At 38.4% G+C, this 25053-nt stretch overlaps 1 protein-coding gene across 1 annotated transcript in view; it reads right to left on the bottom strand.

Annotated features, from left to right (window-relative positions):
• Nucleotides 1-25053, bottom strand: part of ctnna2 (catenin (cadherin-associated protein), alpha 2) — a 360950-nt gene that overhangs the window by 313044 nt on the left and 22853 nt on the right. The gene's annotated exons all lie outside the window — the stretch shown is intronic.

Here is a 25053-nt window from a genome sequence, read left to right as displayed (position 1 = left end):
TGGTTGTTGAAAGTGCTGTGTGCTTGTGGACTTATTTTGAAGTGCTAAACTAATGCGAAAATCAGTTTAAACAAATGGGTTTACAACTATTATACAAAATCCACATTAACCAGTAAATTAATGAATCATTTTTTTCAAAGGCATGCAGCCGCAAGTTTTTTAAAATCTCTCTCACCGTTAAGGTCAAAGACACAGAAACAACACATAGCTACTAAATTATGGTTCAAATATAGAAAATGTATAAAATGCAGCATGTTTCGGTGTCAAAGTTGAAATTAATTAAAATATGACAGTGTCTCTAATTGGATCTCTTCTATTATTCCAAAAATGTACCTTAACAAGAAAGATAAATAAAATCGAATGAAAAAAACAGAAAAAGAAGGACATCAATGTGAGAAGCACTCTGTCAACAGACTTTTTTTGCAATAGATATTTTGAAAACACAGTGTTACTGAGAACATTAATGAGCACTCCATTTTATTTAGGCCTAAGTGTCCAGGTGAGCCTAGACAGTGTGACAATGTGACAGTCAGCCAGCATGCACAACACCAGGACTCTGGAAAAGAAGTGACTTCATGGAATTCAGAAATCATTCATTTCATTATTTATACCTGTGCTTTTCTAGCTGTGACCTGTCAAAATGTCTTTTGTGGAAAAGGCCTGTAATGAGGGTTGAACCTAAAAATCTGAGGTGAGCCTGATGCGGATGGCAGTTACAACCCCCACTCTTTCTCTTCTATCAGAAGCACAATAAAATGTTTAGAAACAATTACTGTAATATGGGCCCACAGTCTCAGGGTCAGCATATCTGAGGCACATTTTTTGTGACTACAGTAAGGCTTAAATTTTAGACATTTTTTGAAAGGCCAAGAAAATTTAGAATTCAAGTGCTATAACACATCTAGCAAACATGAGAAAACACACAGCTTCTGTCAGACAGCAGATAACACAGCTCTGGCTCTGTCAGATCAAACAGCTGCGGTGCAATCACAGGGTTGATCTATGCTTCCACAGGACAACACTTGCACATCAGCATGTTGACTGTTAACACATTTGTTTTTCATTAGCTGCACTTAAAACAGCCAGTCAGTGAAGCTGAAAACAAGTGGCTTCTTTGCTCTGCAATAAAACTCAATGTGAGAGAGAACATTTACACCAGCTAATAATCAGTGCCCCCTTTTGCACCAATGAGCAGACTTACTAATAACTTCTACAAACATTGTGTCATATTATAGTATCTATTGACTCAAGGCTTTTGCTTAAAGTAAATAGATAGTATGAACTGAAAGAAAGTTCTAAGAACATCACTGTAAATCCTTGTTTGTTCATTTTACAGTGTATTTACTTACAGTTGGTCTGTATTTTGCAACATTTCATAAATAAGTGCAGGGCTTTCCTCTCCTAACAGACTGTAACATGAACACTGTCAGATATATGGCTTTCACTAGCACCCAGCACAACAAATCTTCCTGCTGTCTGGAGGCAGATGCAGTTATTGGATCTGTTAAAAAGTTCACTTCAACAGAAGAACCGTGCTTTATACCATCACAGTACACCACCCTGAACTGTCTAACATCACAGATCAAATCTTAGACCGGCATGGAATACATGAATCCCTACATACATTACACCATACATTATCCTAAACATGTCCATCCATCCTTACATTCTCCACCACTCATCCGGCCCTGGGTTCCAGTGGCAGAAGGCTATGCAAGAGAGTCAGGGTATCCTTTAAACAGCTGTATCCTCCAGTTCTACCTGGGGGATCTCAGGTTAGATGGGATATTAAGCTCATTCTACATATTCTTAGTCTGCCCCAGGTTTTTTTTTCCAGTTGGACATGCCCAGAATATGTCCACAAGGGGGCTGTCAGGAAGCATCCTAATCAGATGCCAGAACAACCTCATCTGGGTGCCTTTCCATGGGATGGAAACTCTGAGCTCTTTCCAGTTATCTGGAGCTCCTCACCCTGTCCCTACGGGTGAGTCTAGGTGCACCATAAACGAAACTCATTTCGGTCGCTGCCCACAGCTCATGACCATAAGTGATGTTCAGAACATAAATTGACGGGTATAATCGGGTGAGCTTCACCTTCAGGCCCAGCTTCCTCTTCACTTTGATAGTCCAATACAGTGCCTGTATAACCACAGATGCGCTATCAATCTGCCTGTCAGTCCCATGCTCCATCTTAGCTTCACTCTCTTCACACAACACCCGCTCGGAGATTCCCCAAATGATCCCTCCAAACCTAATGATACCAATTTATCTCTCCATTCCTTTGAGAAGTTCATTTAGCTTGGTGAATAGATCTTAACAGGAAACTGATAGAAACTTTTACTTTACTAAACTTAAGCGCACTATAGCACAGGCCACTGATACAAGGAAAAAGACAGAAAACACAGGTCTCGTTGTCCGGTCAGTAAATTGTCATTAGCCTTCTGTAATCCAACTGTAATGCATCCAGTTATTGTCATTTATTGTAGATGAAGGGAGATGTTAAAATATCCAAACATGTACAATGTTTCCATGATTCATGAAGGATTTTTCCCCTTTTATACATAATTAGCACCTCTATTCATGTTCTAACTGCCTAATCAAACCATTACATAAACAGCTATAAGCCTGTTCATATATTTCAACAGCACCTATTAATTACTTATTCATCCCCATGTCAACCTACAGGATGAGGGGAGACATTCCAGGTTATTTTCAAGCTAAGTCTGTTGAACTTGCGAACAATTACAGAGTCTGAAATGAGCAGGTAATCACTGAAAGCCTCAGAGAAGTTATGTCTCCAAAGGAAATTGGATTATGTGGACTTTCAGCCAACATATTAGGTCAGTAAGACACTGCTGAATTAGATGGAGCTCTGATATGCAGCTGTGGCAGATGAATTCTTGCAGAAAATGATTAATCTTTTAAGGAAAATTTTCATATTAGCAATGTTAAAACACTATGCCCCAATTCGAGACTACAACGTGGAAGAGGCGATGACCTTTTCTAACAGGGGATCATGCCGGGCCTAACATTCTTAATAAAAGCCAAAAAAAAAAAAAAGAATCAGGACAGAATAAGAGTGAATATCAACAATGGTAATTGTGAATCATTTCTTTGTGAGCAGCCAGTTGTGTGCATTGTCTTTAGCCCCAGCATTTTTTTCTGTCTCCCTGTTTATTTGTCTTGGGAGAAGAAAAGAGCAGGAACAGCAGCCTATTGTCTCCCATCTTCCTGTGTTTTTAGTGCATGGCAGAGATCCAGCACAACATGTTAGCAAGCTATTTCTCATTTGTCAGATAGCCGACCGTGTCTATGGGGTTACTGTAGAGTTGTCTCTCAGTGTATCCCAGTCTTGCACTATCTGGTTCACTGGCCTGATCCATCTGGAGCGAAGCTACACTGGGAATAAACCTATCTTTGAGTTTGAGGGATTGTCAACTACTTTATTATATTTAGACCAAGGCAAGCGGCATAAAGCAGTACAAGATGATAAGCTCCTTTTTGCTTGTAAAGCTACACAGCTTCACAGTGTGTAGATTTCCTTTGAGATTTTGGCACACTGCTGTTCATCCAGTGTGTATGTGCTAAAATATACAGGGGTGTGTGCATGTGCTTATGTATGCACACATGCCCAAATAACAAGTGCAGTCCATAGGCTTGGCTTTCATAAAACCCCATCTGGTTCGAGCACACATTCACATTCCACCACAGAGTCCAGCTGGGCCCTCCCCTCCACCTAGAGGCCAGGCACTCCAGGGACTGCAATCAGAAAATGTCCCTGGACTGGCTTCTACCGCTCTCTTAACATAATGAGGTCACCACTACACCCAACCTGCTGTACTTTGGGGCTGAATAATAAAGTTTTGCAGTCTCTTGGCTCACAAAACCCCAGGCTTTATCCTGTGAGTCAAAGAGATGAGAATGCAGATGAGGAGAAGGGTTGGGGCTGCGCTTGCTGAAAACTGTCATTGGCGGTTAATATCTCAAGAGAAGTATAGTTTGGGCTTTCGCGTTTCTTTTAATCCCTCCTTTGTGAGATGAGGGTCATTCACATCTGTTGAGAACAGCATTCAAGAGCCAATTCATTTTCAAATGCCAGAGTCATGAATGGCCATGGACAGAGTCATTCTGGATAGCCTCGCAAGCAAAATAATGACCATTTACGGTGAGAAAAGAGTTTTAGGTTTCGCCCTGAAGACTATACAACACCTCTGTGACTTTATAAAATTTTGGTGTAATAAATCAGAAGTCTGTCTCTTACTCGCACCTCCAATAATGATACAAAAAAAAAAAGAAGGGATATGGGAAAACTTTCCAATGCACACCCAGTCACTTGAGCAGTAAAAACATCTTACAAAGGCAATTGAAAGTCATGTGATCCTGCTTTGGAAACGAGCGATGTGGATGTCTTACTTTTCATTACTGTAGCAACCGCATAGTGTTACAGATGTTACAAGGAAAATGAGTGTCTCAAGAAAAAGTGCAGAGGCCTTCAGTTTGTCATCAAGTTGAACTTCAGCCAAAACCGCAACAAGCAAAAGGCAGATCATGAGAGCCACACCACTTCTGAGAACGTATGTCCATAACTGGGTGATTTATTCAAATTTAACCTTCATTCATTACCTGTATCCTTAAAGAAGTTTATTATCGGGGAATCAGGACCAGGATGCTTTTGATAGCGTACTCAATCAAGACAAGTTTTCCTTCTGCTGATTTTGGTCCTGGGAGAGTCTTGTTTTCATTACCGCCAACTTGTTCAGGCACATCTTTTCATCCATTGAGATATAATCACAGTAGCAATCACCATATCATTTCTTCTGACTCTATTCTCTTCATCCTTCTTGTTATCATTATCCTCCCATCGACACAAATGTATCATTTGGTCTGCAGTATTATTGAAACTGTTCACCCTTTATCTAAATAGATTTTAGATGGGTGGGGGGGGTGGGGGGGGCGTGTTAAATGTGACAATCAGATATGATATCTAAAAGAGCTGCTGCACGGAGTTGTGTCAGATTTCTCTTTCCAATGCAGAGCAGAAGAGTGAGAATGATTACATTTAAATGAGCACCCCACTTTACATGATAATTTTAGTTGAGGATATGCTCACGATTACCTCCACGCTTTCAATCAGGGACACTTAAAATAGAAGAATTCTTTTGGAGTCAACGTCTTATTGAAAATGACATTGTCTAACCTTGTTGCATTGTTAACTAATTGTCACTTCCTTATGCGTTGGTTGGTCAAGATTTTCTTACTTATGGGTGGAGGGCTGGAGCCAATCCCATCTGGCCAACAACCATGCACGCTCACATTCACACCGATGGGCAATTTAGAGTCACCGATTACACTAGCTACATGTCTTTGGACTGTGGGGGGGAGAACATGTGAGCTCCACACAGAGAGGAAAGCCGGCCAGCAGGTTCTTGTTGTCAGGCGACAGTGCTAACCACTGCGCCACCATCGCTTTGATATAGAACAGGAAAAAGTATTCCTTTTTTTTTTTTTTTTTTTTGTTGTCCTCCTCTACAGCATCCCAAGTCATGAATTAAAAATTGGTCCTGATTTCATATAGATGACTGCCAGACGTGATATACTATTAGACATGATTCAATGGCCATCTTTTATCTGCTAGAGAATGTGTGAAGTCATTTCACAGTAAATATTCTGAGGTCTGTGGAACATGAGTGAGTGGGAATCTTTACTGCAACAGTACAACAATACCTTCCTTCACTTCTGATATTACTGCTTAGATGCTGACAATGATGCTATAGCAAATGGATTGCATTAGAAAGCAATTTATCTATGTGCGACATTTTTTTTCCCCCATCTTATGTTACTGTTGGAATTACCCATCTGCTGCTGAGGGTCTGCACACTCAAAGATGAGATGGCTGCATACTCTGAATGTTCCCATATCCATTCCTTAAAAAGCTGAAATACTTAAGTATAATAATGTCAGATTTTTTTTACTTATCCATCCTTCTCTACCCATCTAATAAAATGCTTGAAGGGACAGTTTCTAGTCCAGTAAAAAAAACAGTTATGTTTGTGAAACGTACTGTGGATTATTATGCTCTCAGGGAGGAGGTGGAATATTTGTGATCATGTTGCCCTTTCTCCATCACCCAGTGGCTTGCTTTGTTAACATCCAAGGTTGTTAGGAGTGTGCTGACTAGATAAGCTTGTGTGCCATCTCCCAGAGATGCACACGTTACAATGGGATTTAATGTGAGAATGAAACAGCATCTGCCTGCCATTTTGTGCGCGAGACTTTGAGGAAGTTATGGCATCTGTAGCATTTATACGAGATTATATCCAGAATTTTAAGCCAGAATGTTCTGGTGGATTTTCAGAAAAATTATTTTGGAGACAGGAAGCGCAAACTAAAGCTTTTCATGAGAGGAAAAAAGGTTTAAATTTTAAATGTGAAAACCACAGTCATACACAACATTCATGTTTTATCTTCAGGCCAAATAAGCCGAATGGAGGTCAGTCTGAGGCATCGCAGAAATGGTGCCCTGATCTTTTTTAGCATTTCAGTTTCTGGCTCCAGCACATCTGTAAGCTCTTCTGAATGAAAAGAGGAGCTGTTAATATTAAATATATGCAGTGTTGTGTATAATATTCTAACATTCTTCTCAAATCATGCAGAATTTACTGTTATTGAATAGCGCAATTCTTTTTTTGTTGACTGAATTGGAGCAATCACAATGGTCAGTCAGTTTACATTAATGCTTATGTGATTTAGATGTTTATATTTATGCCTAATATCTAAGCTCTGTCTGTTCTCAGCAACAACTACACACCTAACTTCCTTAAAATGATCCCTCTCTTTAAAAAATAAGGCTAGAATATATCATAGCCTTATGAAGAAGAGAACAGAAGTGTAAGAAACATGATGTAAAAGGTCACTGAAAGCTGGAAACTGAAGAGTAATCATCACCTTCAGTGTAAGCCATCCCTTCCTCATCATCACATTACATACACTCGCATGTATTTACAAAGCTGCATATGCAGACACATATTCACAGCTGTTATAGTATGAATGATTCATGTTTTGTCATTGCTCCAGCTCCTTGAAAAGCTGCATGATGATGTCATACTGGGTCTTTCACAGACAGAAAATCCCTCCAAAGAATTGAGAGACCTCAGCAACCACTGAAAAGGATGAGCCGCACTTTGTGCTTGAAAATGTTATGACCTTTCATGAGAAAGGCAAGAACAACCAAAGAACAGACTACCTCAGTTCCTCACAGCTGTCAGTAACTGCAGAAGATTGCAGAGCACAAAGAATGAGGGAAAGAAGGGAAAAGGGACAGTAAAAGACAGAGAGGCATCAATTATTCACACTTCCTGCATATTTGTTTGGAGGGTGTAACTGTATATTCAAATGAGAAACAAGCCATAGTAAGTGTTGGTTGTTTTTAGTTTATTTCCACAGTGGTTTTTACTTCTCAGACACAAAATTCATTCTACAGTACTTTGAGTAAATGCACCAACAAGGCCTTAGGGGGGTGTTGTAATTACTTCTCTGGCTTTTGTCCAGAAAATGCAGCTAATTTTCCTTGTGGAAGCCCTAAAGTAGGAGCAAAGCCAGAATTGTCTCTGGCCATTTCATCAATACACAGCAGTACATAGGCATTCATCCATTTCATTTACATTAGGAGATCAAAGGGTACATATGTTCCCCGCTTAGATATCGACTAAAAATCCCCTGTCATATTCACAAATGTAACCCTCCCATATGTAATGTAGCTACATGTTCAAGTCAAGTCAAGGCAATTTTTATTTATATAGCGCTATTCTCCAGCTCTATATTTCATATAATTATTCACATTTCAGAACTATGTATATATAAATCTATATATGCTAAAACCTATTTGATAGTATTGATTTACATGTTACTATTAAACTGTGTTTAGCTTGGTGTGTGTGTATGTTAGTGTCAGTGTGGTAAGAACAAATTAAAGTTAAAATTACACATATAGTGACGTCACTAAACATCCTGTCAATTATACCAGCGATACACATGTAACGCATGAACCACCTTTTGTTGCCCTGGTATCGCATCCCATCTTTTGTATTATAATTACTTCATACTTTATATATTTTCACATTACTGTTAACTGGTTCAGATGTTGTGGGACGTGTTAATACAATAAGCCAAACTGCATCTAAAGAATAACAATTATCATAGTGTTTCCTGTCCACCTCTTAGAATCCCCAAGAAAGGGGACACACAGGAACACAATGGCCACTGCTACAAATATAACCCCTTTGACTGACTGTTCATTTGTCTTTTTTGGTGGATAAAGTGCAACTAAAATAGCGTTTGTAGTGCTACTCTTTACCAAACATATATACACACACTATTTTAACCATAGAATTATTTCATCGCAATATAGTGAACTCACATACACTCAGTTGCCGGTTTATTAGGTGCATTTAGCTAAAACTAATGCAGTCTAATAAAGCAGTACTGCAATAAACTCAATCTACATGATGGTTAAAATGCTCAGTATGTGTAGAAACTCCTTGTTGATTCAAGTTTATGGGCATTGACCACATTCATATCAATGAGGCAGACCAAAGAAGCAGCTCTCTGCAGAACACAATGCAGCTCAACAGCACCACAAACCACATGGTCCGCAATTATCATGATGTTCAATCAACACCTCTCTAAAACCATTTCAAATAAAACTAAACATTATAACCTGCATGATTTATTGCAGGGCTGCTGTATTAGATTGCATTCGTTTTTAGCTAGGTGTACCTAATGAACTGACACCTGAGTGTACAATAGTGTGATTCAACAGAGGGTGAAGCCCCCCTATTGAGAGTATGATTGTATTACATGATTGCGCTGTACACTGTTACCTGCACTGCAGGAGGGCCATGGAGAAGATAATGCAAACCAAAATCATGTTTACTTTTAAAATGAGAGTGAGAATTACACGTGACATGCAGGAAAATATAATGTGAAGCATTTTTAAGTAATATTGTGAAATATCAGTCAGGAAAAAAAAAATCTCATGTTTTATTTATACCAGGTATTTTTCTGACAGCAGTTTGTCATGAAAACACATGACTCTCTTCAACTCTGCATAAATTGTGGCTTCCTGGAGTATCTCATGTACAGTATATATAGATTTGATGGTGAAAGATACAGAATCACGACATAACGTTTGTCTCTGAAATTGAAACACTGGATAATTGCATTAAATACCATTATGTTAATCTAGAAAACGAACACAAGAATATAAATATTTATGACATTAATTACATCAGAAACTTGACACTGGATCAACAATAGAAAGGTCAACACTTCCACACAAGATTACTTGACTCCAAAAAACTATTACCCTGATATTATGTTTGTCCACCATCCTGCCAACACCTAAGTAGATAACTCTAAACATGAGGTGGCAATAGAAGGTCCCAGTGACAGTCCCTGTAAGGATCAATCACAAATGTCTTTACTCAGGGCAGTGGCACATGCATTTACCAGATCTGCCAATTTTCCACTGTGACAATAGTGACACCAAAGCCCCTCAGGGAGACAGTTAACTCAGTTGATGGTCATCATTTGTTTTTGCCATATAGCATCTGCAACAATAGGGCAAGAAGATTAGCTTCCTGACTTCATAATCTTGATTTATAGAAGTCATTTGGCTCACAAAGTGAATCTTGGGCTTATTGAGGTACCTAAAAATCAGTTAAGAAGAAGCACCAGCCATTTACTTTATACAGGGCTTTAAGAAGTTGGTGATTTATTTCTGCAGGTTTGTGTCTTTGTGTTACATTTTTTCCCCAACCTTGGTTGGTTTATACAGAGATTTGAAATTACCTCTTAAAAGACATTCTCAAACTTACTGTGTGTGTATTTTTTGTATTAATCATATAAGTAATCATTAGCTTTTGTACTGTTTGCCAAGAAGCACCCACTACCCTTAGGCTTGCTAGTAATAATGAAGGGTTAAAGGTTTACTCATTGAAATGAAGCCTTGACCATAAGATATCTATTAAGATGTAACATTTCCAATCAATTTACTGAAACTGGGTCTTAACCTAGCACACCTCCATTAGATTTGCCATGGAAACCAGATCACCTGCACTTTTAAATGTCAAGCATTTCATACCATGCTTATATTGCTGAAGTTTTTGTTGCACTGCCTAATAAAGCCAGAGGCAAATAAAAGCTGAAGGACGTAGACTCTGCCAGCAGACAGCCACCCAGATTGGAAACCACACAGCCTTGAGTACTGGTTGTTTTATAGTGTGTGTACTGTCACAGGATCTGAAATATACACTGTTACAAAGTCCTGTTCAATGACTCTCATCCATTTATAAACATATCTCCAGGGAGGTCTCAAAGCAAATGCTTTGCCCAGAGTGCAGCCTCGCTGGTTTATATTCAAGCCCCAGACAGTTTAACTGCTAACCAGAGGGCCACTGTGCTTCCCTTGCACGGGAATACTGCAGTGCTGCTACTATATGAGAACGATAAATGTCTTTAGAGGAAGATGCATTTTGTTTCGTGAGATTGTAGAATGTATTCAGTAATGAGCACAGAACAGAAGAAAACTCCTTGAATCCTTCATGCTTGATGTTCTTATGTGCAATGGCTGAGAAATGATAAACAGTACCTCCCCCTGATAACACCAGCGGGAACAAGGTAAAGCCTTATTTTTTTTTCTTTCATCAGTATAAAGCAAGAGGGAGATTATACAGAAAGATAAATTTCCTACCTTAATGTCTTTTTCCTCTCTCCCGTCAGTAATACAGTTCTACACAAATGCAGACAGATTTCTCTGCAGCAACACTGAATGGCAGAACTGTTGATCACTGTCTTGGAGAGACGGAGAGGGCTGAAGTGTTTGAAATATTACTGGGAAAAACAACACACCATGTGATAGATGCATTTCCTTTTCACTTGTACAAAAACTCATGAAAGCCTGTTTACTTATTCCCCTTTACTTTACACTGAGATAGATAGATAGATAGATAGATAGATAGATAGATAGATAGATAGATAGATAGATAGATAGATAGATAGATAGATAGATAGATAGATAGATAGGGTTCCTCCTTCATTGTACAAGTAAAGTATGTGCAACTAGAGCTTCTTACACTTTCTTCCCATGGCAACCTAAAACAAAGAAAACCCACAGGGCAAAATCATTTACCCTATTATAAAGCCAAGGACCACTGAACACATACTAGGTTTCAAGAAACGGCAGGATCAAATTATATCATGCACAATAAGGCTACAGGGAAAAAGAAATGCAAAATGTACTAATAAACAGTATGACCTAAAGGAGCTATTTGTAAATTTTGCTATTGCTACATAGACAACATTAACATTTAACAGCTGTTTACTTACCAGTCTACAGGAAACTGTTATGAGTTCAACATCGAACTTCATTCCTTTTCTCAGGTGGAAAGCAAAACTTTTGTTTTGCTTCTATTTCCATCACTTCTTTTCTTCCACTGAAGCTAGCATGCTAACCAGCTAGCTCTTACTTTCGGATACCGAGCTACTGTAGCGTCCAATCTGCCCTGAAGAAGTAGCGCTGCTTATAACCCATTGTATTGTAAAAGCAACAATGGCTGAAGCTCTTGGGAAGACTGGTAAGTAAACAGCTGTTAATGCTAACGTTGGCTTTGTAGCAAGAACTTACAAACTTACAAATAGCTCCTTTTTAATGCAGGACTTCTATGTAGAAATGATGAAAAACAGAGGTGTCATTATAACTGGGTCAAACTACTTTGTGTTTGTTTTACAATGGGCTTGCAGAGGATGACAATGCTTCCCTCTGAGCTGAGTGGTCAGTTTACTTTTGATAAAACAATGCTCTCCATTATTTCCCACAGAAAGCTGTTGTATATTACAGCTGTAGCCAATGCTATAAATCATGAATTAACTATTATTCCTCAGTGAAACTGAATAATTGAAGCAACCATAATGATTTGTGTGTATATGAAAGAGAAGGGAAGATTATACACATTTTGGAGCAGTCCAAAAGCACCTTGGCCAACTGATATGTCAACTGACAGAAACGCTTTTGAGTATCACAGAGGAGACAGAACCGTACTGGTGGTTTATTCAAACACTTGATCTTGTTTACATTTAAATGACAAACGACCTCTTGTGACCTTGGGAATAATGAGTGTTGTCAATGAAAAGCAAAGGCAGAAGTTTTATAGGGGAGGTCAGAGAGGATTACTGAGTCAACAAAACATGTGACTCTGAACGATGAGACAACCACCTACGTCTCTGACCAATGCAATAATTAATAAATAAATAAATATATTATTATTATAAATAATAATAAATCATATTAATAACAATAATAATACAGTGTACTTGTGTAGCTTTCTTATAGTGTATGTGATGCAGCTAGAAGTACTTTACATAAAACTTTCCCTTCCCTAAAATTATCCTAACTTTAACCATAGATGTGGCAGATAAGACAATGCTCATATGAATTACTTTGTGAAGGTTATTTGCTGTTTGGAATGAACAGAAAATACTGATGATACAAATGACCTTTTTCTGTTCTTTAGGATTTGAAGGAATTGTTACCACATCTCTGTTGACCCACACGCACCAGTGGTCAGGCTCCATGTTTTCACCCGCATGCCGAGAGTACAACTCTGGATATGTTGGTTTTATGTAGAAGAACATAAATTGATACATATCTTCCTGAACAGCTGATGTGTCCTTCAGAGGATCTCGAAGGACCTGAAATCTTAAGTCTATTTAATAAATGCTGCCAAAAGTTTGCCTAAACATATGAAATGTAAAATTTTAAATATCTTCAACCATACGCTACAACTTTAATTAGTACATTTTAGGTGGTTTAATCTAACACACCTTTAGTATCTTGAGCGCCTTTCTCGAGTATCGCTCATTTTACTCTGATGAAGACATGCTTGCTGTTGAAACATACACAATTGTGGTAAGTGTCTTAATTCTTTTTGGATGGGGAGAGTAAAAATAAAAAAATGCAAAAGTGAATGAATTTGACAGCTGCTCCACACAAATGCCTGATTTGTCTGTTTGCTGAAGGCACAACAAATGAGCAATAAAATCACACACCAGCAACAGATCTGCTGAACAAAGGCAAATGTGGTAATGATTATACAACTATTGACAATTATAATGTTAGTATTACAATTCACAACATTACAGCCTCACTGACCACATTTTTGCTGGTTGACTGATAAACATTTTCTTGAGAGCACAAAAACATTGTGTTGTGGTGATGGATAAGTCAGCAATACAGTGATTTCTAAAAAGACCTTTCATCAGGAGGGCCGACTGCTGCTCTATGTACAACTCAAGTTTTCCAGAGGCTTACAAGCAAAATAGCAAGTGTGTACTTTTGCACTTTTGACTCTACAGTATACTGTGGACATGATTGCAGGTTTTGCTACATCACATCTGTCCTCTTTGTGGCACATCTTTCCATTCATTTACTTGCTCTTGAATCGCGCCTTTTTTCCTTGTGACTACCTGCTGCACATCAGACTGAATGAGAATGAAGTGCATTTAAAGTGCCATCTATTGTGTCAATTATAGCTTCAGTACCTGTCATTGATTGGCAGAAAACAAAGGACAGGGTCTGGCCACACCAGATAACAGAGGGCTGGTTAGACTACAAGAGTTACTGATGAAGTATTGCAGTGGTACATTTACTTGTTAAGCAGTAGCCTACATTTACATTGTTGTGTTGGTCTGAGTATTTCACTACTGATAAAATGTCTGTTGTATCCCATTACAATGAATACTACAGGTTGCAAAGCTAGTATAAAACTGCTTTATATCACTGCTTTGTATCAAATAAAATGAATTGATGCGGAATCTTTCAAAAGATGGTGGAAAATAACTAAATGAGCTCCTTTTCTCATAACAATAATTGTTGTCATCAGGTGTCACTACAGATGTTTTCATTTGCCCCGTGGCAGTACACATCAGCATTTAAATCTGCTACAAATTACTGTCAACAGAGCAAGCAGTCAGTATCTGTTCAAGGTCTGGCTGAAAACACAATATACATGAAAAATAGCTCGACTTTAAGAGACCTCTCCAGACCCCAGCAAGAAAATCCACTCAACTGGTCAGTGATTTACAACCTTCTATGGTCATGCCAAAAAATTTACGTGAGCATAAAAAATAAAAATAAAAAAACATTGGAAAGAGAGACAGGTGAGAGTGAATTAGCAATGTGTGTTTGTGTGTATGTATATTTGTGGTGGGAAACTGTCACAGGACAATTAGAAACTCAGAGATATCCTTGATTGCTGCCAAATTATACCTTCAGTTTGTTAAACCCAGTGTTTCTGAAAAGCGCTGATCTCGGTTCTCTTGACTAAAGTGCTTGCTAAAATTGTCTTTGCTGCGACGTAAGGAAGAAAACCAAACTGCTTGAAAAAGATGAAAAATAATGATATATTCAAACACACTAGACTGAAAGAGGACACAAAGGTTAAAGCATTGATTTGAAAAAAACAAAAAGACTTGTAGTGTTTAGATAAGTGTGACTGCTGTTATTTTCAAAAGATGCAATATCTTTCTCTTTTTTTTGCTGGTTGTTTTCACCAAATCATTCAATTTACTTCAGTTTGCATCCTGCAACTTTGGACTTGTCATCTGTGTCCCTCTCAGGGAGTCCCCCCCCCCCCAACACCTTCACATCACCAGGCATCAACACAAGGTGAGAGAAGAAAAAATCTGTGCAATACTAAAAATCATTCACTTCAAAAGTCTTGGGACTGCTGGAACAATGAACTACTGTTCAACCATTTACAGAAGAAATACTTGAGCGCCTGGGAAGTGAGGGGTTTTCTGTCCAGAGCAATTTTCTGAGCTTATCGAGTACCACCTTGTCCTGTTGTCATGGTGATGTTGTCACCCTGTATGTTAGAGGGAGATATGCACAAACATAAGTATGTTTTTTCTAATTATTGCTTCAGCACAGGTCACTGTGGAAACCAAAATGTCACTACCTCGTGGGTTTTTGTGGAATATTTTGATATGTGCTTTTCATGGATTTGCATATAGATTGAAGAATAAGAAATATACAGTAGAAACAAAGCTCGCATGACTTGGAGTTTGAATATCAGTATAACATTAAAGGGAGAGTGTAAGCTTTTCATTCTATGCCATACATAATTACATACATAATCATGGCCACACACCTGTTGTTTTACCCAGGAACTGGAATAAAGCAGTAGTAGCTAATTTCCTCAATGTTACAGTCAATTACAAACTTCACCCAATCCATGGTGAGATAGGTTCCAGCCTCTAGTGACACTGAATGGAAATAAGCAGTTATGTACAAGTTTATTGCAAAACTGAAGCTTTGCAAACAAAATGCTACATTTGTATAACCTATAGTCTTTCAGTGAATGAAAAGGAAATCATTATAAGAGCCAGGGATCTGATAAGCAAAAGCAGACAAAGAGAAACAGAGCCTGTGGTGTGTACTACTGTATTCTTCGTTTGTTGTTGCACTGTGGTTTGGAGGAGGCTTGTCACCAATTAGCTTTTGCTAAACAATCAAAGCCTTAGACATTCATTAATTACAGCTAATGGAAAGACTTAGTGATTTTTAGTCAGTGAAGGAAGCTGAATCGATGGTATGAACAAGATGACTACGACACAAGTCCGGGGTCATGGCAGCTGTGTCGTGACTCCCTAATGATCAAACTATCTTTTCCCCCTTTCTTTAAGTTTGGCTTATTTCCACCTGATTTTACGTGTTATCTCTGTTTACTGCTTAACCACCTCTCATGTAAACACCAAAGAACCATGGTTAATGGCTTAAATTGAAGAAGACACTTGTACTATTAATGATTGATACAATTGATACTACAACAGACATCAAAAGCAAAATTAACTGTATAAGCTTATCACAATCAAGTAAACATTTTCCATAAGAAAAAATATCTGTCTCTCTGTCAAGTTAATGTAATGTATTACATTTAAGCAATCAAAAAACTCTTCCACACAGTGCTGTTTTGCAGTGTGTGGTTGAAAATTATTTTAGTATTTGGATCATTAGCTTAATAGACGTAAGCGGATTTCAAAAGAGCCTGGGAAGATAGGCTAATTCCACCTGGAGAGGTTTCTTACAGTCTCAGAGTGAAATGACTTCTCCATTAGCATGAACCTTGCTACTAATCCTCTAGCTCATTAGTTTTTTGAATTAGGTCCAGTGGAGGAGTTATAATTGTAGACATCCTCTCAGCGAAGTATTTACCCAGAATAAATTTTGTCTGCAAGACCAGATCCCCTCCATCTCATCAGTCAAACAACAATACGAGTGATATGCTTGTGCAACAGCTTTCAATCGGCTCCCTCTCCCTCTCTCCTTCTCTCTCTCTGTCCTTTATTTGCCACTGGATTGCACCTCCACCAGGTGAATATAATAATGCAGACAACTGCAAAAATTTCTTTGGATCAAAGTCAAGAGATGTGCTGCAACACTGTAAGCAAGTCAACTCCGTAGGAAAAGTGTATTTGAAACTGGCAATGTTGGCCTGGGACGAGTGTGTGCATAGAGACGTGGAATACGATCAGAGAAACTGAAATGTATCAGTGAAGAACAGCAGTGCCCGTGCACAGCCTTGTGGGAGGAATGAGCCAATCCTATCTGCCCTACACACACACACACACACACACACACACACACACACACACACACACACGTAGAGTCGCTCCCTTTCTTTCACATGAACACACACACACACACACACACACACACACACACACACACACACACACACACACACACACACACACACACACACACACACACACACACACACACACACACACACACACAGAGAAAGAGTTTGTGTGCTGTTGAAAATATCAAGAGACTTGTTGGAGTAATTTGTCATTGTTGCCTGCAAGCACAAGCACACGGACATGCTGTTTTATATTTTAAGAAAAGAAAAATGATGCAACTAATGTGTCTCGTCTTCAGTCGAGTTAAAATCTCTTGCATCATGTAATTTTATTATGTCTTATCAGCTAGACTGTTTTCTTTCAGAAAATAAGTCATGGCTCCAAGTCATTAAAAGACGGAAACTAATATGGAGGACTGAAAGTCACATTTTTCTTGATATTTTTGTTATTAATGATGACATTTTAAGTAATGTTCTCACAATACTGACATTTATTTGATTAACTTTTTCTAAGAAAGTATATAAAAAGGTAAAAGTAAATCAATTGCAACATAGAACAGATGCCATTTATTTTTTTACTTTAGCTACATAAGAAATCTCATTTATTCCCTCTATTTAACTATATGATGCAAGTATATTTCATATTGGTTGCCCAGCATTATTTACCCAGGCTACTATGGCAGAAACCTGCAATCACAAGCAATTAAACATGGCACAACTCTGTAGGGATGAGCGAAGAGGAACTCAGAGCAGCCTGTAATTTGCTTCAGGCCTGGCTTAGGTGTGTTTTTTGGACAAACAACACCACCATGACTCCAGAAGGGTACACTTTGTCTGGCACACGAAGAAGTAACCTTTGAAAATCTCATTCTGCTCCAATCATCTGTTTCCAGCCTGTAAGGAAGCTGCATATATATGTACCCCCACAACTCAGGTAAAAGGTTTCCCTCACTCAAACATAGCTCTCACTCCCACATGTTGTCCAAAACTGGCTTTGCTTGAATTGTATTTTTGTCTTAATAAAAGATCCAATGTAATTAGTTGAGCTAATATGGCTGGGTAATATGAGATCTGTTTTGCTGTTAGTTTTTCAAAGTGTGACTACAAGTAAAGCAGAAGCGCTCTGTAACCTAACAGTGGACAGATGGTGTTTGTTTACTTACTGCTTACTATTATTATGTTTTAAGAGAGTTCACTTGCGAAACGTAGAGAGCAGCAGCTGAGAAACAAAACCTCGACAAGCCAATCCAGTCCAGAAATACAGTGCTTAGCTGTTATATTAGGCGCAGATTGTAACTCTCACCTGACAACCCTGTAGGTTAAAAGAGTGCTCCAACAAATTATACAGCATTCAAATAAATTGGAGGTAATGGGAATGTTTTGTACTTCGGACCACTGTTTACAGGATGAAATTCCTTTGAGTCAGGACTGTTATATATTATCCTTCACTGGTTTCCTGGTCATTTCAGAATTTAATTTAAGACCCTGCTGATAACCTTTAAGACTCTCAATGGTCAGGCCCCACCTTATATCTCAGATCTCATCCACTGGCACTCAGCTCCTAGATCTCTCAGATGTCATCCCTTTTACATGTCCCACGATCTCGTCTAATACTATAAGGTGACGGCACTTTGCCAGTTGCAGCTCCGAAACTATGGAACCTCCCGGCACCTGATATCAGATGTGTTCCTTCCATCTCCGTTTTGAAATCTAGGTTAAAGACATTTATTCACTGGCCTTTCAGCTCACTAACTTTCTAGTCCATTTCCATGTTTATATCGAGCACTTGCTTCTTGTTGTCGACTTATTACACTTATATGTCTCTTATGTACTGTATACATTTGTTTTACCTGCTTATTTTACTTATTTTAATTGCTCTTTGTACAGCACTTTGGTCAGCTCAAGCTGTGTTTAAATGTGCCATAGAAAGTTGACCTGATTTCTGGACTGTAAATACTGATAGGATATTACTAGAGGTATTGGTGTATAACACAGAGTGACTGAAAGATGCGAAGCTGTTATCTACATTAATTGGCATGGAAAAAAACAGACTAAAGAATTTTGATTTCACCTTTGCCCTTAACCCACAGATAAGAGCTAAGTTGTGTGATTCTTCAGAAAGTAAATTCTTCAACACTCAAGACTTCTTTAACTAAATGAATGTTTTTATTACTGCTAGGGCCTCAGCACCTGTTCTCCCATATAATAGCATAAACCATCAAATGATACTGTATATGCTGCAGGTTTATAGAGGCCAAGAGCATGTCAGCTAACAGACCTTTGAAGGGTGCAGAGTAAAACAACAGAACATAGTTGAGTCCTTTCCTCAGTAAACCAGCCTCCATAATCATGTCTGTGATTGTGAGTTATTGTTGTTGTTTTGAAAGTATGTGTGAAATGGCCCGCAGCAACTTTCAGAGAACTCATTCTTCCTATCATGACTTACAGCAGATAATACAACAATAACATTATGATGAGAAAAAGAGAAGCACAATCTTTTAGTATCTAGCTGCTAGTATTTCTGAAGCCACTATGTTATTATATATAAACCTCAAACTGGACCACACAGAGCACAGAAACACTATGTTGGTGTGTGATAAGAGGGTAACATTGTATGTGTGTGTGTGTGTGTGTGTGTGTGTGTGTGTGTGTGTGTGTGTGTGTGTGTGTGTGTGTGTGTGTCTATGCTACAAAGTGAAGACAAATTCTCTGGGGATCTCCTCGCTGATACTCATATCAGCAGTCGTCTTATTTATTTGGGGATTTGTACAAACACAAACACATTTCAATGCCCATGAAGGAAACTGGCATCATAGTGAGTGATCTGAAAATTGATGCCAACTTGTTCCAAATAAGGACTGTGAGAACTGATATAAAGCACCTCCTCTGTAAAGCAGGACATTGGGTTTTACAACCAGAGTCAATGTTATAAACCTGACTGCCCTGATTAACAGCCAAATGATTTACTTTACAAGCATCACATTAATAAGAGCAATAAAGAAAGAAAAACTGTGTATGTGTGTATACGGCATGTGTATAAATTGGAGTTTGCTTGGTTTTTTTTATTTTTTTTTATTTTTTATTTGTTTCTGTCTTTGTTTTTACTTTGCATTTGTTTTTCTCGGTCTACGTGAGGCACATTGTGTGGGCAAGTGTTTGAAGACAGTGACAGCAAACGATAGATTAAAGCTGCCTGAATTACTGAAAGATTGATTGCCTTGGGGACTCAGTCTGCTTAATGTGCATTCCTAAGTTGCAGTGTAAAGGTCACTATTCTATCTTGCGATGAATGAATGCAAGTATGTAACAGCTATCAGTGTGAGCCATTTATAAAAAGAAAAAAAAAAAAATACATATACATTGTCTCCTGGGATAAGATCATAGCTTCAGGGGTTCTTCTCTCCTTATCTCTGTGTAATTTCTTCTGTTAATATTTTCCTGAATGTATTTTTATCATGGGAAGATGAGACTTTATAATCCACCTCTCAGGTAGGTTTCTCATTGTATCAGTACAGTGAGGGAAATACACTGAAGAAAAATCATAGACCTTCATATACGATTTATCAAACAGAGCTGGTGGGTGTTTGTGTTGATTAAAATGTATTTTCACCAGAAAATAAATAAATAAAAAATCAGAAACTCTCACATCAAACCATTGACAACAACCTTGAATTTTTCTTTTTGATGTGAAGAAACAGAATAAAGATAAGCTGGATGTAAGCACAGAAGCTATTTTGAACTATGCATTAACTTATTGTATTCAAACATAATTTCTGGTATACAGCTGTACATGGAAACTGTTACATTAAGGACATTTTGAAATGGTAAATGTGTGTGTGCTTCTTCTTCATAGAGGCTAAAATATTTAAACATGTTTATCCACCTTTCCTGGGTCACTGGCTTTCTTTGCACAGCTACCTTTCAGGAATAATGTCGAAGTAATATACATGTGGTATATTAATATAACAGCAGAGAGTAATCAAACAGCCTTATGAATGTCTTACTGTATGTCAGTGTAATCTGTTATGATGAGAAGAGTTTCATTACGGTACACTCAGTAGACTGCTGTATATGTATACACCATTACCACTAGGTGGTAGACAATAATCACAAACTTCTCTGGTGTTGAACATCAGCTCATCATACATTTAGCAGCCAGTTCATTCCCTGAAAACAGTCAGTGGAGTTGAATGATTATTAAATGAATTTTAAATTCATTTGAATGACATTTTGGTAAAACCTTTGTTTTTAAAACAAACCCAGACCTTTGTGAATAATCAAACCGCTCTTGTTTCACATGCAACACTTCTGCCTTCAGGCAGTTTGTCTGAAGATTCTGGTGGAATAAAACATTAAACAAGGGACACTGGCCAGCCAAACAACTAGGCAGCAAGTGTTACAAGTAGGGCTCTACCGTTCCAGTAAATTATTGATCTCAGGACTGGTCTCCATTACAAACATCATTGGCTTTGGTCATGACTCAGACTCTAATTGATTGGGTTTTGTCCTGGACTCAAGTAATTTGTAATGAACAATTAATTCTCTGAATGATGACTGAATTGAAGTTGAGTATAACGACAGCAAAGGAAAGCAAACAGGATGATAAATTATGGCATTATATGTATTACACCAGGGGGCAGGAGAGCTTTACCAAAGAACAGTGCATGATGACAGATGAGAGGATACAAAAAGGCAAATAACCATGACATATGCATTGATCTTGGGGGTGCTAATGTGTTATCGTGCGGGGGGGTAAACTGGTATCCTGAAACCCTCTATTACATAATGTTGTGGAACAAAATACACCAAAGAATGTCAAAGAAAGATGACAGTTGTATCACAGGCCTTCCTGTCTTTTGAATGTATCATCTATTCCTCTAAAATAAAAAACAAAAAAACATTTTATTCAAATGTAATACTCAAGAAAGAAGGAGGTAAAATAAGGAGGAACTGAACTGTCTTCAGAGGGCTCCTTTTGTACTCAGTAGCAAGCTGAAATTGTGATAAAATGATCACTTATCCTCCTGAACGAAGCAAGAGAGGTAAACAAAGTTGAAGCAATTGCTATGGTATTTGGTCTACCCTCTTCCAATCTTTTTTTTTTTTAAGTGAAATACACATATTCATAGCAGCTATTTATAGTGAGTGCTTTGTCTTTGCCGCAGTGTGTTAAAGACAGAGACATTCTTATCACTGGCAATGATATTCCATCTTTATGGCTGGAACTGACAGGGCTTTAATTGAGTGGCCCGCTGAGATTTTAGCTTGGACTTAAAGTACCACCTTTCATTAGCAAATGTTTTTCCAGTAAATGTTCCCACACATTCTTAATATGCATAATCCAACCTGCCATGTGGGATACATGCAACAAAAAGAAATAAGAAGTAAATGAACATTGATTGAGGCGAGATTAACCAGTTTTATATTCCCAGGCAACTACTTTGCAATAGCAGAATTTGTTTTGGGGGACATGTAATGTTGCCTGGGAACATTTTTTTAATCAACAAAATATGATAAGGTACCTAAGGGAAGCAAAAATAAAAAGTTCCACAACAAAGGTTTCGCAGATTGATTCATTATTTACACTGCATGCAAATGTTCATTGCCAGTCTTTTGAGCTATGCTAGTGAAGCGCATCAAGGGCTCACCTCGATCGGCTCACCACTCTGTTCCAGACTGAAATATCTCAACAACACTGGATGTGTTGCCTTGAAATTGTGTACAGAAATTAATGGTACCCACAGGATCCTTCTGACTTTAGTGATGCCGTTTTCTCATCTACTGCGACCAGAATTTGTACAAAATGTACAGACACTGATGGTTCCCACATGATAAATCCTAATGACATGATTCTCTGACTTAAGGTCAAAAGGTTGGTGTCTGGTCTCCAAAACGAATGCACTACAACCCAAGAAAGCACATGCAAACAGACAAAGCACAAGTAAACTTTATCAATTTGACAACACATGCCCTGCAAAGCATACACACAAACGCGCTTCAAATACACACAGTGCACTGTAAATGTTTCCGGGGGACACAAAAAAGTGATGAACCTGTTTATAATACATCCATGCAAGTGTGTCCCACTTTTTTGTGTCCCCTGGAAAAAATTTCATGTGAGTATTTGCAAGTGCGTCTGTGTATTTGGTTTTGTTGTGTGTATTTCCAGCACATATATTGTCAAATTCCTGATATTTTCTGAATTTGTGTTTTGTCTGTCTGCATGTGTTTTCTTTAGTTGCAGTGCGAGGAGCTCTCAGGGACATCGTATTATTGTCCCTTAAAACACTTTGGTTAAGACAACAGAAACTGTGATCATAGTGAAATACTGTCAACACTGACTTTAAACATAAAACAAACAAAGATGGTAAACACATCTATCCCTGCCAACAACCAACTGTACAGTATATGAAAGTCAACACTGCCTCCTACCCTCACAATAAATGTTCCCAGTCAGAGTAAATCACAACTGCATCAGTTTGTGTATAAATTTTCCCAGAACACAGGGCTGGAGTTAGATACGGGGTTAGATATACACAGATGTTACTTTTTGTTGTGATAACATAATCCACCACTCCAGGGAAAGCACCCACTTCTGACATTTTTCAAAACAACCTTCGCCCAGCCAAGACTACACAGACCTCGTATGCCAAGAGCGCAGAATCACTGCGACCTCCTCGGAAGCAGCAGCTCCCATCAGACAGCATCTTCCTCAACCAACTTTTGTTATGTAGGACGGCACAGATAAAAGAAAGTAAAGCTCTTATCTGAAGGTAAAAAAGTGCGTTCTGTCGAATCTGTGACTGAAAGAAAGCTGCAGTAAAGAAAAAAAGCCCGTAGGCTCTTCTTTATATTAAACTCAGGATGTTTCTGATCAAAGCCATTCCCTAATTTATAAAGCATGCTCCTATAGTGTACCCTTAATTACAGTAAAGGTTTTCCCTCAGAAATAATATTTCGGACATTACGTGAAACATTGTGTTAAAAAAAATAGTGACCTCTGATAGTTTGCATATGTTTGTGCCAATAATTGATTTACATTTACATTTATCCATTTGGCAGATGCTTTTATCGAAAGCAACTTACAAGTCAAAGATAACACTCAAGCTTCAGTACATTTTACAGGAGACCTTGAAGTAGGCACTCAGTACTAAATCTGTTCAATAAAGGCAGAGTGCAATGAGATCAGGTTAAGAGGTTCACTTTATGTGTGAGTTACACATGTCGGGGTGTTAGAGGTGTTAGGAGAGGAGGTGATCTTAGAGGAGATGAGACTTCAAGAGATTTTTGAAAATAGAGAGGGACGCGCCTGCTCTGATAGCATTCTATAGTTTCTTCCACCATCGGGAAACCACAAACGAGAGCAGACTGGACTGAGGTTGCCTTGTGTGCAGGGATGGCAGGGCCAGACGACGTTGCCAGGAGGAACACAGTGGTCGAGAGAGAGCATAAGCCTGTTTGATGGAGTTCAAGTAGATGGGTGTAGAACCAGAAGTTACTCCGTAGACAAGGTCAATGAGCAACGGAATGACATGTGCCCTTTTAGGCTGATGGAAAACCAGACGCGCCACTGCATTCTGGACCTGTAATGGTTTCACTGTCCATGAAGGGAGACCTGCCAGACGGGCATTGCAGCAGTGGAAGCGAGAGATAACCATGGCCCTGTACCAAGAATAAACTCAAAACAATCAATCATGTGAATAATGATTGCTTTCATTTGAAATAACCACTCACTAATTTAAAACAAAGGGCTGCTGTGGCCACACTGAAGTCTCTGCCGTGCTTCCTCAGCTTGTGGAAAAACAGCTGGTATCATTATTACTGTTGCTCTTATTAGTAGTGCCCTAACCATTACTCCTCTCATATTTAATTTAGGTGGGGTCACACGCAACATGATACAGTCTTTACACTTGACACTTTATATTTGTATTACAACACAGACAAAAACATTAGCAAATCCAATGCAATGTAACTCTTGCAATATGAGTCATTCATTGTTATGATCTCAACTTTCTGTTTGATAAGACAACCCCTGAGTATACGCAAAAGAGAAAAACCACACAAACAAGAACAACCCTGTTAAATTTTATTCTGTAACTTTGCCTTAGTGGCAGTGTTGTACTAGGCTGTGTTATACTCATGCAGTATGTGTTTATAGTAGGTTGTACTCCACCATTTGATACAAGAAAGGAAAAGTATTTAAGTACTACACAGCTGGCTACTGCCCAATATACATTAATCCCACACCCAAACTTCTATGCTGTGCATAAACAAAAGACATCACATTTAGTAATGCCATAATGTCCCATTGTTGTGAGATGCTGACACCTAATGTTATAGAATAACAATATGG

This window comes from Seriola aureovittata, chromosome 3, assembly GCF_021018895.1.
Source record: "Seriola aureovittata isolate HTS-2021-v1 ecotype China chromosome 3, ASM2101889v1, whole genome shotgun sequence".
Lineage (NCBI taxonomy): Eukaryota > Metazoa > Chordata > Actinopteri > Carangiformes > Carangidae > Seriola > Seriola aureovittata.
This window is presented reverse-complemented; position numbering and strand designations above follow the sequence as displayed.